At 37.0% G+C, this 12,887-nt stretch overlaps 2 protein-coding genes across 3 annotated transcripts in view; one reads left to right on the top strand and one right to left on the bottom strand.

Moving 5' to 3' along the window:
* Positions 1-12,887, top strand: part of LOC101744668 (autophagy-related protein 16-1) — a 168,092-nt gene that overhangs the window by 51,313 nt on the left and 103,892 nt on the right. The gene's annotated exons all lie outside the window — the stretch shown is intronic.
* Positions 1-12,887, bottom strand: part of LOC101744039 (uncharacterized) — a 51,506-nt gene that overhangs the window by 31,394 nt on the left and 7,225 nt on the right. The window contains exon 2 of the mRNA XM_004930540.5: positions 4,908-4,953. The gene's annotated coding sequence lies outside the window, so the exon portion shown is untranslated. The remainder of the gene's footprint in view (positions 1-4,907; positions 4,954-12,887) is intronic.

The following is a 12,887-nucleotide window of genomic DNA, read 5'->3' on the forward strand; positions in this document are numbered from 1 at the left end:
GAATTCTGCGACGGGTTCAATGCATTTTTTTGCCAACGTTTGTTCTTATTTGTTTAGACATATGAACTGATTGATCAGCAGAAGTTTTTATCACTATATGTGTCGAGGAAGACGTTGTTTCTGACACAGCCTCATTATCAAGATTAAAGTATGAATAATATAGCGATTTGGCAGTTAAAACTTTGCCGGTCATGATTTGCTAGCACTTATTTTTAATATCGTTAAATCGTAAGCTTCGTTTTATGTTTCAAATTATTTAGATTACAAATATTAATAGTTTGATTACCGCACTAATAATCGTGTAGGTACGATTATAATCATTTACAATTTAAAAAACATATTTGAAACTAATTCAGTGTATAGAATCAATATTTATTACTGTTACCAATATCCTTTCCAGCGATCGACGAAAGGAAGTCAGGTCAAAGACCTGTAAATATTGACTCATCTCACTAAGGCATGCGCCTATCCAAACAGTACGTGCGTGTGTCATGCGTATCTCCTTTCATGAAGAAGTTCCATTCGTGAACAGGAACTTAAATAAACGGCAGACTAATCGAACAGTCTCGCATATTTAGCTATTGCATAGATTTTATCGCGGGCCTTGAGCGCGGCTTGAGAGCGGAATCATTAAATTCCGTAACGAAAAAAACCTTACACCCCTCACTCCGCCTACCATGTAGCTCGCGTTCAACACATTCACACGTTGCGCTTGTGTAGTGTTTGTGAATAAGCGCGTGGCGTGACGTCACACTGCATGCGCATCATGAAAAGTCTGCCCATCTCTCTCTCGCGCGGTCTAGCTTATGAGTGTGAAGAGGACAGTTAAGGTTTTGCTTTTATTAATGTTTAATATTGCGTGGTCTTGTTTTATTATTAAATTATCATTGTCTAATTATAACTGCATAAGTTGATAAATAATGCTATGCAATAGCTTTACCGCAGCAGTTCCCGAGTGCCACACGTGTTTTTTTAATTCTGTTGATGACTAGACGAGGTCACGGCGGTCCAGCGGCTATTAATTGATTACTGAGGCCCATAGATATCACAACGTGAATACAGTCTTGAGATATGTGGTTGAAAACTCAATTGTGTCGCATAGGAGCAGTTCTACCCTTCAAGTCGGAATACATGACTGCTTTGCCACCAAAATATACAGGACGGTACCATCTACCAGTAGTAAGCATACTTGCCATTTTCTCTTTATCTCGAAACTGGGATATAAGGAAATTTGCATTGACAATACATCAATAATTCACCCACGCGTTACATGGAATCGCGTGAGTTTATATCACGGTGCGTGTCCAAATACTGGAAACTCGATAACTTGACGACAATATTGGCAGCTAAACAGCCCTGCTTTGGTACACGGCTATCCGGAATTGTCCATACACAATCAAGTTGCAAACAATAGAGAAATAAACCATGTTCCGTTTCCCACCTCCGCATAACTCAATCTCAAACATTCTTCGCTCAAAGACACTCTCGAGTACGTATTTCGCATGTTTCGTCTTATTCGATTGAATACGTAAAATCAATGTGTTTAATGTGAATAAAACAAACCGGCGTCGTTCTAGAAGTCTCTATTTGAAGATGATTTAGCGTAATTCGATTAAATTTCGTAATTCGGCCGTCGACCTGTGGTGGTACGAACAACAAGCACGACTTTATTTGATACTAATCTACGTGACGCCACGCACCTTTTGCAGCCACCGTTCCACTGGACTGCATTACCATTGGTAAATTTCACAGTGATGGAAAACGTGATTGTGTCTCGAGCCACTCGCATTTCCTAATTTCATGGAATGGTTTTGCTTCGTAAGAATAATTCCGTTTTCGTATAACAATAGCGTTTTTTTATTACAATATATACAAAAATATTAGCCAATAAAAACTTTATCGTTCTCGCTAATATGTACGTGTGAAAGTAACAATCAATTAAATTAACACTAACCTAAAAAGTGTGATGTTATCCAATAAAATAAAACATTTTTAATCCAATACAATATAATGCAATGTTTTTTTTTATTTTTTTTTATTGTACTGTATAAAGTTATTATTGTGCTAAAAGTCCGATAAACGGTAAACAACTTTTGTGTGACGAAGTGAAATGACTAACATAATAATCGTATATCTCGAAGCATCGCTACCATAGGACACGAACAGTCTGTCAGTCAACTAAATCGTAACCACCACCACAACGGGAAATGGCGACAATCGTTGTCCACAAAGAACCGCCTTATCGGTAACCAATCAACTTCCTGTAGGAATCAATCATCAATGTTTATATGACATCGGTCTGGTTTTATATTCTATTCTAAAGTTGGACATCGATTAAATACGGAACAAAATTTTCTAAAAAAAAATGTTTCTATTACTAACGACAAAATATATCCTACCGTAAAACTTCTATCTGTGTCATCTCTATCCTAAACATTTACCGTGTCGGTTGCTAAGTGAAAACGTCGCGAGAAGCTTTTATTCTCCTTAACGCGAGTCGTTTCGGCTCTTGTTCGAGATCCTACTGTGACAGCCATTATAATTCTGAGCGAATGTGGAAGTATACAAAGACGGCTTTGTACACGCTATAAATATTTATGAGGAAGTGCCTATTTTCCACGTGGGCCGGTGGATACGCACGATACCGTCGACCTAATTGGACGTCTGTAGGCGCGAATTTGCTTCAGTCCGACGGGAATTCCTTATTTGTGTTTGTATGTCACAAAGAAATTAATTATGATTATTAAGTATTAAGGGAATTCTATGCACTTATCTGTATTTATATTATCAATTACCAACAAATAAACTTGATCGGTATAAGTTGTTTAACTGTAAAAGTGCAGTATAGGCAGTGCTCCTACTTTCTCTCGTCTGGTTTCTTCAGGTCACCCTAAGAAAGTAAAATCCACTATCTTGTGGCTCGTCTTGTGTCCTGTTAACATACAAAACAACTTATCGTGCTCCAGTGTAACATTTAAAGAGAGGAATCAATTATATTTCACAATTTCTTTCGAAAATTAAACGCTGCACAATGTTAAATTTATTTAATAGCAACTTTAATACATGGTACTAACAAACAAATTAGAACGCGGTGACATTTCTAGTGACCTTATTACACTCTAGTTCTCAGATATTCTTGTTTATGTGGAGCGCGGGAACGGCAGGGCAACAGTGGACGGTATGTTACCCGGTTCCGTGTTGACCCGATGATGCCCTTGCATGTTTGCAATTCATATAGCACACTTCTATTAATGCTAAACAGATCGACTTACATTTTATAACTGTAGTTTGAAATCATCGGGCAATGTTTAATGTAAAAGCTGAGCAGTAAAATAAAAAATGGTGATTATTCATTTACTATAAATATATTTTATTGTTAACTGATTATCTGTTGTTTATTAAGTTTTCATTTGATACCTAAAATATTTCTCTTTTTATATTATACAACATCTCTTCATATTTGAAGATGTCGTATCAAAAAAAATTTCTTTGAATCTTTTTTTTTTTTTTTTAAATTAAATATTTAAATACGGAATATATACGCAAATATACAGATAAATATATCCCTCATTAAGGGCGATCGGGCAAACTGGAACAATTTGAAGATTAGCTTTGTATAGTAGTACCTACTCGTAATAGTAATACCTCAAGATGTCTCACCTACAACCACGACGTCACGTTTCACGTCAAGAGTTGTTTATTGAAGTCATATTGTGAACTTTACGTTGTGCTTTACGATTGTTTCATCACGGGCTTGTACGCTGACATTTGAATAGGGAAGGTGAGCACGGGTCGCGGCGTGAGACCAAGCACGATACAAGCTGACTCTTACACCGCCACGCCCGCAACCGCCCTGCGTCTTAGAGCTAATGCTCTTGCTGTTCCCATTTCTAATTTCACACGAGTTTCGTTTCCGTTATCATATGTTTTCGTTCAACTATTTTGAACGTAGCCATGTTTCCAATACAGCATCAGTTCAACAACAAAAGAAAACGTATTTCACCTTCAATGTGATAGCGTGAAATGTCTATACTATTTCCAATAAATAAGCGGTCCTTTCGTTCGAACAAGATTAATTCGACAACATTCTCCCATTAGCTCTGTAGACTTTCTTGAATTAATGCGGAAGCTTATCGGTGTCGGAGTTGACTTAAATTTGCATCTGCTATACTCACGTCGGAGACTCGATAGTGTGTGCTCACGATTTAACGCTACTATTAATGCATTATTCAACGGGGCTTTCATTAGACAATCGCTATCGGCGCGGGGGATCGCGCTCTCGTTAAAATGTACGGATGGCATGACGGGTGCTCGTATTGGACGGGCACGCGAGCCCTCGTCTATCGCACATACTATCATCACTAAATTCTCGTTGCAGTATTATGCATTTTCACTCTACTCCCTTAAACAAGATATCGAGCTGTTTCAGTGAAACGCCTCCCGTATTCGTAACGTAATGCATATTAAATTCATTTTCGTGTTTTTTTTCTTCGGTTACCGACTTAACAACGAAGAGATAAATGAGACCAATGCCACATTAAACCACCGCGCATACTATACACATCATAAATAGACAGGCGCATTCTTAACTCGGAACGGAATTCCTCAAATGCGGTGGAGAGAGCCCATTAGCAAAGCAGATCCTTATTAAAAATCTAGTTTGTTCTACCAGTTTGTAAGCAACTGGTAGTTCTCTTAAAGACAGGTTTATCAGCTCCGCACATGACATAAACTCGCGGATGCGGTATACTTTCAATCCTAATGAGCACATATCCCGTTCGACATATCCTGACTAATTCTAGAATATCATATTGGCGGCAATATGTCTTATAAAATACATTACAATTTGCGACTTGTGCCTGCAGTGTATACTAAACTGTTAATATTAAAAATCAAAATAAACATACCTGACGTTTTGCGTTATGTAGACCTCGCTGAATGTACGGAATGCACCTGTAACAATAAAATTTTAAATTAGTTTCATAAATACTGCATTTATAGCGTTTGTTTTTTTAAAATTAGGTTTTGCAAAAATCTCTCTTCAAAAATCACTCTGATAGTTATTAAAATAATTTATATTCGACATCTACAATTTTCATACAAAGTTAAAACGGTCAAAATTAAATAAATATATATATACAAACATTCGAATTAGTAGTGTGTATGAAATGTAAAACAAAGTGGACCATTTTTTGAGAATATAAAATTAAATCAAATTTTGAACCAACACTTAATGGGACAAATATGTTATAAGCTCAGAAAAATATTGTCTCAATTGCATTTTTTGCTTAGTGTTACTAGTCAACATCAGTCTGCTAAATTTCCAGTCCTGGCAGATGATAGTAATTATCCCCTAGAGTATTTACACTATAATCACGTCGATTTCTCTAATGTCAGATAAGTAAGTGTAATGTCAAATAAACAAATATTATGGAAAGTATTAGAAGTTGAGCGACTGAGATTACTGCCCTTGCAGTTCCGTGTGATGTCGGACATGGCGACACTCGTGTAAACAAAGCGCTACACTGACCGGGTTAACCTTGAATGGTAAATGCGCGTCTGAGTTTCGCTCGGGAAAAATATGCCATTGATGCAGGCGGCGTGCGTGCGCCGTATAACGGTCGTCGCGAGCCGAATAAGCGGCTTAGCATCGTAAGTGGAATGTAATATACAAGTGAGACTTATCACACAATCGCACTTGACATTCGTGAACATATTTGCTGACTTACTTAAATGATAAAAGCCTTGAACTGTAGCGGCCATTCGAAAAATTGTCTATGTGACACAATTTCTGATTCGATAATTAATAAATATAAAGCATGAAGATTTAAACACTAAATTAGATCAAGAGCGTGTGTTAAGATTGTAACGGGTCAATAAAACAAATCACGTTACGACTTCATGATAATTTGAAAAATAGGCAATAGTCTTTACACGTTGTATACAAATGCGTTAACAAACACATTATTAAGTTTTATGTGCAAATGTATCACCTATATTAATAACTAGCTTTTGCCCGCGACTTCGTCCACGTGAAATAGTTCACAAATAATGCTTTATTTTAGAACAAATTTGGTTAGCATTAAAAACGTTATATTGAGCTAGCTAACCTTAACATATAGACTTATGCTGTCGCTATTTTTTTTTTAGATCTTTTAAAGGGGAACAATTCTATCATACATTATTTTAGCGAAACTTTAACCGTTTCTGCAGCGCACGCAGCGGAAGCTTACAAATAGTAAAAATAACCCCGATTTTGAAACGTTCTTTATCGGTGCTCCGCTTGTATTGCCTTCCTTATAAATGGGCTTTCTAACACTGAAAGAATTTCTCAAATCGGACCAGTAGTTCCTGAGATTAGCGCGTTCAAACAAACTCTTTAGCTTTATAATGTTAGTATAGATTGGCCAAAGAGACTTGATGGTCATTGAAAATTGACAAACATATAAAGTGAGAATACACAGAGAACATTCCGCACAACATCCGGTGTCCACAACGGCCGGGAGACAAACGAGTTTCATAGAAACATGCAGTATGCAAACTGGATGCTTATTGGCCACGCAAACAAGCTGGCCATGTCCACTGCTATTAAAAAAGTGGAATACGAGAAGAAAGTGCCCTTACTCGTACGTACATATGTGTAATCTCATCGGCGATCGAACGAGGTATTCTGTGTGTGAATTCAATGTTAAATTAAGATTTGAAGTTCCCTTTCGTAACGTTGCAATTTGCTTTCGCTGTCGCGATTCTGCGCTCCGGCGTTTACACTCTTCCTTTCGACATCGAAATCATAGACCGTTGTCATATTTAATCATTTAATTAGGTACACAATTATAAGACATACTAAGTAAAGTTATGATTATAGAAAAGTGAAGAAAATCTGTGGAACGCACTTTGTGCCTTCAGTATTCCAAATATTGTCAACGTTTACATTCTAAAATAAAAAAGACGTGTGGTGTCGTGGGACACCGGATAGGAACAAGGTTCCTTTAAGTTTTATTCGAGGTATAAAGAAAATAAAATTGGAGGTTTCGCAATAACCCACGGTCATTCGGTAACGTGCGAACTTATTGTGGTACACTTCATTCACGGTTGTTTGCATAAGAGTTAGTGTATTGCGCAAACGAGTGCTCCGAGATCGTGGTCAATGAATGATAAACAAATATGTTATTTTTTGTCAAAGTTAAGTCGTACACTGTGTGCATTACTAATAAAAATCTTACGTAACGGACGTTTTTCCCCGGTTAGAGTACCCACCCCTCCGCGTTGGTCCATAAGGAACTTCGTTCCAAAAACAATGCTATCATTTATGTTCCATTAACAGAGTCTACTGTTTCGATTATGCTATAAATCTTATGAATGGCACGAGTCAATAGATATATTTTAAATAAGTGCTTTATTTGAAAGTTACTCTATCATCAATCTTCGCGAACTGCCAGTCTAAAATAAGATTAACAATTTTCTCACGTCCGCATCGAGATCGAGTTAGGAGACGACAGCCTCTGCAAAAAGTAAGTTGGAAATCTAATAGAGTTTGCGGCAAGCTGGTTATTTGTATTATTTTTTTTAGTTTCCATCGCTGCGGAGAAATGCTATGTAATGCTCGCGAACGAAGACGAAACAACCTGGTATTACAGTAATAACGCCGAACCGCCCCTGCTGTCATTATTCTGTACACTTTCCTCGGGTACCTAAACACAAAACTCTTTTATTTCTATGAAGCACGATTTTAAATCTGCCGTATAAAAGTTACGGATGTTAAGGTTTTTTTTTGTGATAAATTCTAGAATGGCTATAACGTGATCGTGCATCAAATGAGTCGATGACGTCACACACCTATTTGTCGCTGACCGCTTAAAGAAAATTTATTGAGTAAATATTTACAATTAATAAAGTTAATTTAAAAATGGTTTCTGATTATGACTGTATTAACACGTGAATGCGAAGAGAGGTATCAATGCGTGTGAAAACTGGTTTAATAAGGCAGCCGTCGGCGTTAAACCGTGTGCGTTGCGTTTGGAATTAAAACTTTTTTTGTAAAGTACTTTTTAACGAAATTATGTAAATGACGCAATTTCTGAAATACAATTGTAGTTTAAAAACTCATTTTTATTTTTAGAAACCATAAAATATAACCTTATACAGTTAGGTCGGACAATTGTCTTCATTTTAAGTAAATTTTACATATTCCTACTTTCTGTGTTTTAATGGTAATTACCAATACCCACATATTACTTATTGCGTTGTATCATATTTGTGTGAAAGTTTAAATATTCGTAAAGTATTTTTGAAGACGAGATTTACATCCAGCAAACCGTAAAGTTCAAAGCTGGTAGAAGTTTTGTTTTAACTCTTATAGTACTTTGTTGCTATAATTGCTATCTGTTACATAATTGTAATAATGGAGGTGAACGTCTTCAGACTCGTCGTTGGGTTCCTGTTCTCTCATGTAAACTATATTTATTGTAATTACGTTGGTTGATCGGCGGTGGATGAGACGGGAGCGCATCGACGAACGCTCGATAACGTCGTGTGAGCACTTCATTATCTACGGCCCGCTTACGATTTTATAACGTTTTAATTCAGTACCACGTAGAGCCATTATTTACATTAACGTGTCGGTTCCTTTACTAATAACAAGCCGCTGACCAATTAAATATTTTCATAGAACTATTAACGAAATCAGGGAATTTATCGACGCTCAGTAATTGGAATGGCATCAGGGGCCAGCGTTTAATGCACGCGACTCCGCCGGGGTGGGCCCGTTTGCGTTATTGCCTAATATCGCGCGGGCAATCGTAACCTCTTCCCACATAATTGGCATGTGGGCGCGGCGGCTGGTGCGCGTTATCGGAATAACCGCCGCCCACCGGCGACGAGGCGACGCACGATTAGATAGTCTGGCCCTACACCCCGACCCTCGGCGACACCTCCCAGTTGTAGATTGTCTGCTCCCCGGGACCATCTGCGGGAGCCATCTCGAAACCCATAAAACAGTCTCGTTAGTTACACGGCTCCTTTCTGGTAGCATTACGATCACTAACACTGTTTATACGAGGCAATGTAAATCTATACACATCAACAATAATTAACATAATGTAAAGGAAAATGTTTCGTAAATACCTCGCAGGATATTTTGTTTTGGCTTTTTATATATTCTTGTTGTTAAAGACGTCGTATTGAAAAAACAAGTGTCGAGGAACTCATTTCGTTAATAGAAGAAAAAAAAATACAAGTTTCGCATTACAAAAACAAGCATTCACGATAATAAACGGCCGTGTTCGGTAAATCGCTTTAGTTTAGGTGTATCCCTTTCGAAAAACATTTGATTTTAACTTCACGCACAATCCATCGTCTTGATTAGCATAAATAAAGCACTCGGCTGGGTGCCCTTGATTACTGTTTGGGTCGAGCACGGCCTGCGCGACAATACCCAGCGTACCGGCCACATAAAAACGTCAAGAAACTGACTCATGAGGCAACCCAAATTAAACGAAGCTAAAAAGTAAGTCTTCCTTGTGAGCAGTAAACAACTTAGTCCCAAATGTACTGTACTGTGACTTGATAGTGGCTTACCAAAAATATTTATATACATTTTTTACATTGAACATTTTAGTAAAGACCTATTTGTTTTATTGGCGACTCGCGACCCGCCCTCGCTTCGCTTCGGAAACTGTATTTTTTTATTGATTTCTCTACTATTTAATGGATGTTATTATGCATATAAACCTTCTTCTTCAATCACTCTATCTATTAAAAAAACCGCATCCAAATCCGTTGCGTAGTTTTAAAGATTTAAGCACACATAGGGATATAGGGACAGAGAAAGCGACTTTGTTTTATAACTATGTAGTGACTAGCCAAACCTGATTCACTTTGATCCGATCGCTACCGAACTTTATAGGATCGTCAGCCGTTTTGGCATCCAAACGGAATATACACATATACTCAAATCGACTTTTATATGAGTAAATTGATACTTGCTTATCGGAACCCATAAACATCGAGGCGCAGTCTTAATTGCATTAAAAAATATACAACCATTCGAATTGAAACGTATAAATGCTACGTTCCAAAAATAGAAGGAGCTTCGGCTCTCAACATGCTGCTACCATTAATATATATATTTTAAGGTTTTTATTTTATACCACAGTTATATTTTTCATGAACATAAGCTAGATATGTAATTAAAGAAATTGAATTTCGGGATTTTTGAACTACGGCATAATTGCTTGACTACGATTAATACTAGAGCATCGGGCGTCTCATCTGTTATGGAGGGCGTCGGAGAATTTTAAATTTGTAAAAAATATAGCATTCACACACGGTGGAGCAACAAGCAAGTTCATAATAATTATGATCGCCCATTGATCTTAGTCCGCTGTTTACTTTTGAAAGCACTTTGATTACTGCAGACATTCATCTTGTATTTAATAACTAAGACTGTAGCCTACAAATTTGCAGTAGTTATCAAACACAAATCGTAAGAGAAAAAAAAATTACAATTGCATTATTACTAATTTGTGGCATTTCCATTAATAAACCTCATTTGAGTTAAAATTATTGTCACTTCTTGAGCTTCGCATTAAGCTCAACATCCGCTACCAAACCTACTTATCTGCTACGAGATTAACTTTACGTTTTCTAGTTATTAAGGCTATCGTTAAATATGAACATTACACTATAACTTTACAACGGTTTTATGATTGAATAATGATGAGAATAAATGAAGTAGAATATTGATGTCCGCCAACACATTTTACTCCGGCAAGGAAATAAAGGGATTCATTGTTACTGACAAGCTACCCGACCTAGTTTTAGAGAGTTTAACGTTAATTGATGGAAATGGTTTTCGAAGCAGATCTAGTTAATTTACATTCAGTATGACGTGACGACCGCCCACTCGACGAATGGCTACTGTAGCTGTATATTCTCCATCTTATTTCCAATTTGTTATTTACCTGATTTTGACATTTACTGTGACTTGTCTATCAGACGTATAATTAGCACGCTAAATTTTAGAGCGTTATCAATTCATTAAATTTAACCAATAAAAACCTTGGTCGGTTTAAATGAAACAAGCCCATATCTCATTGATAAGATGTACCCGAGACAACGACAGCACGACCGATCTTCGTATCTATTAAACAATAAATCAACGAGATAAATTCTGAATACACGAAAGCACATTTGTCGCAACCGCATTTGCTGAACACGAATAAGATTAGTAATTTAATGCAAAGATAAGAACAATGTTCGATGTTTTACATACGCTGTGCATGGCGTAGTTACGGCACAGAGAAATACGTTAAGATACGATCGTGACCATTGTTTTGTTACTGTTACAGATAACCTGAAACAGTAGTAGAAAATGCAAACAAAATTAACACAAATCATAAATGACCGCACAGATGCGGTGTGAAGTAGCGGCGCACGCAAATGACATTCCACATTCATACCACACCAAATAAGTGTGGAACGTGAAACGTATTTGGGTCACACACTGTTTCTCGGTAATAGAGTGCTGTGCGTTAAACTGCGGACTTACCGCAAGTAATAAGAGGACACTAAGAAGCGTTTGCTAATTTGCGAACCGTGCGTTGCGAGCTGCGGTCACGCGCGTGCCAACTCTAGATGAACTCGCTGATCGAACGTGCCACGACCGCTTTCATTTAACTAAATCCGAGTATCGAATTGGCAGAAAATATTTTTTTTATTTTAATTTTTATTGCTTAGATGGATGGACGAGCTCACAGCCCACCTGGTGCTAAGTGGTAACTGGAGCCCATGGACATCTACAACGTAAATGCGCCACCCACCTTGAGATATAAGTTCTAAGATCTCAGTATAGTTACAACGGCTGCCCCACCCTTCAAACCGAAACGCATTACTGCTTCACGGCAGAAATAGGCAAGGCGGTGGTACCTACCCGCGCGGACTCACAAGAGGTCCTACCACCAGTGAGAATAGTTTTCAATGTCTCAGTAAAACAGCCGAAATGCCTTTCGCAGAATTATGCCTATGTACATAATCCATAAGTTATCATATCTCAAGTCAAGAACATAATGTATAGACTTATTACGCAATTCAATTTGACAATTAAAATATTTCGGTAATACTTTCAATTACCTACTCGATTCATGAACTTCACTTACTACATGTTTTGGTAACAGATTAAACAGCCATATTAAGTATTGTAAGTTTTCATATTCACAGCACACGATTACATTCGTGTTAAAGACCTGTGGATTCCTCCTCGTTACGTATGTGAGAAACACTCTAACCAGTCTAGCCATGCGTTTTATAACACGTATGCCACAACAAATTAAAATGGTACCACATTAATTTTCATGAATTCGTAGATAAATTTATTTACATTAACGTTTTAAATTTTATACAAACGTTTTTTTGTGTATATCGAAATTTAGAACCTTCTAAATTATTTAAAACTGTAATCGTAATGTCCGTACATTAAAGATACAAAAACCCGGAGAAGTGCGCGTCTAAAACGCACAGTTGAGGGTTTCGTAATCAGAATGGATCGTTCACGGTTCAGATCAATGAAACTGTAAGTTTTAAAAATTAAATACAAAATTGTGTTTCGAGAAAACTATAAAAAGTTTACAATGTGATATCAACTTGAGCACAGATTTAAACACTGTTTTTTCTTAATCAAAGCAAAAACTGGAAGCTTAATTTTGATGATAACTTTAAAAAGCCTAAGATCAATCGTAAATGTGATATTTATTTTACCTCACTACTATAGTGGCAGCTAAACAACAATAAATATTGAACCATATCAAAACCCATAGGAACTAATACATATGTATAAATTGAGATCTTATTTGAAGAATACTAATTACGGCTTTACGAAGGTCAAATCTAGT

This window comes from Bombyx mori, chromosome 6 (assembly GCF_030269925.1).
Source record: "Bombyx mori chromosome 6, ASM3026992v2".
NCBI lineage: Eukaryota > Metazoa > Arthropoda > Insecta > Lepidoptera > Bombycidae > Bombyx > Bombyx mori.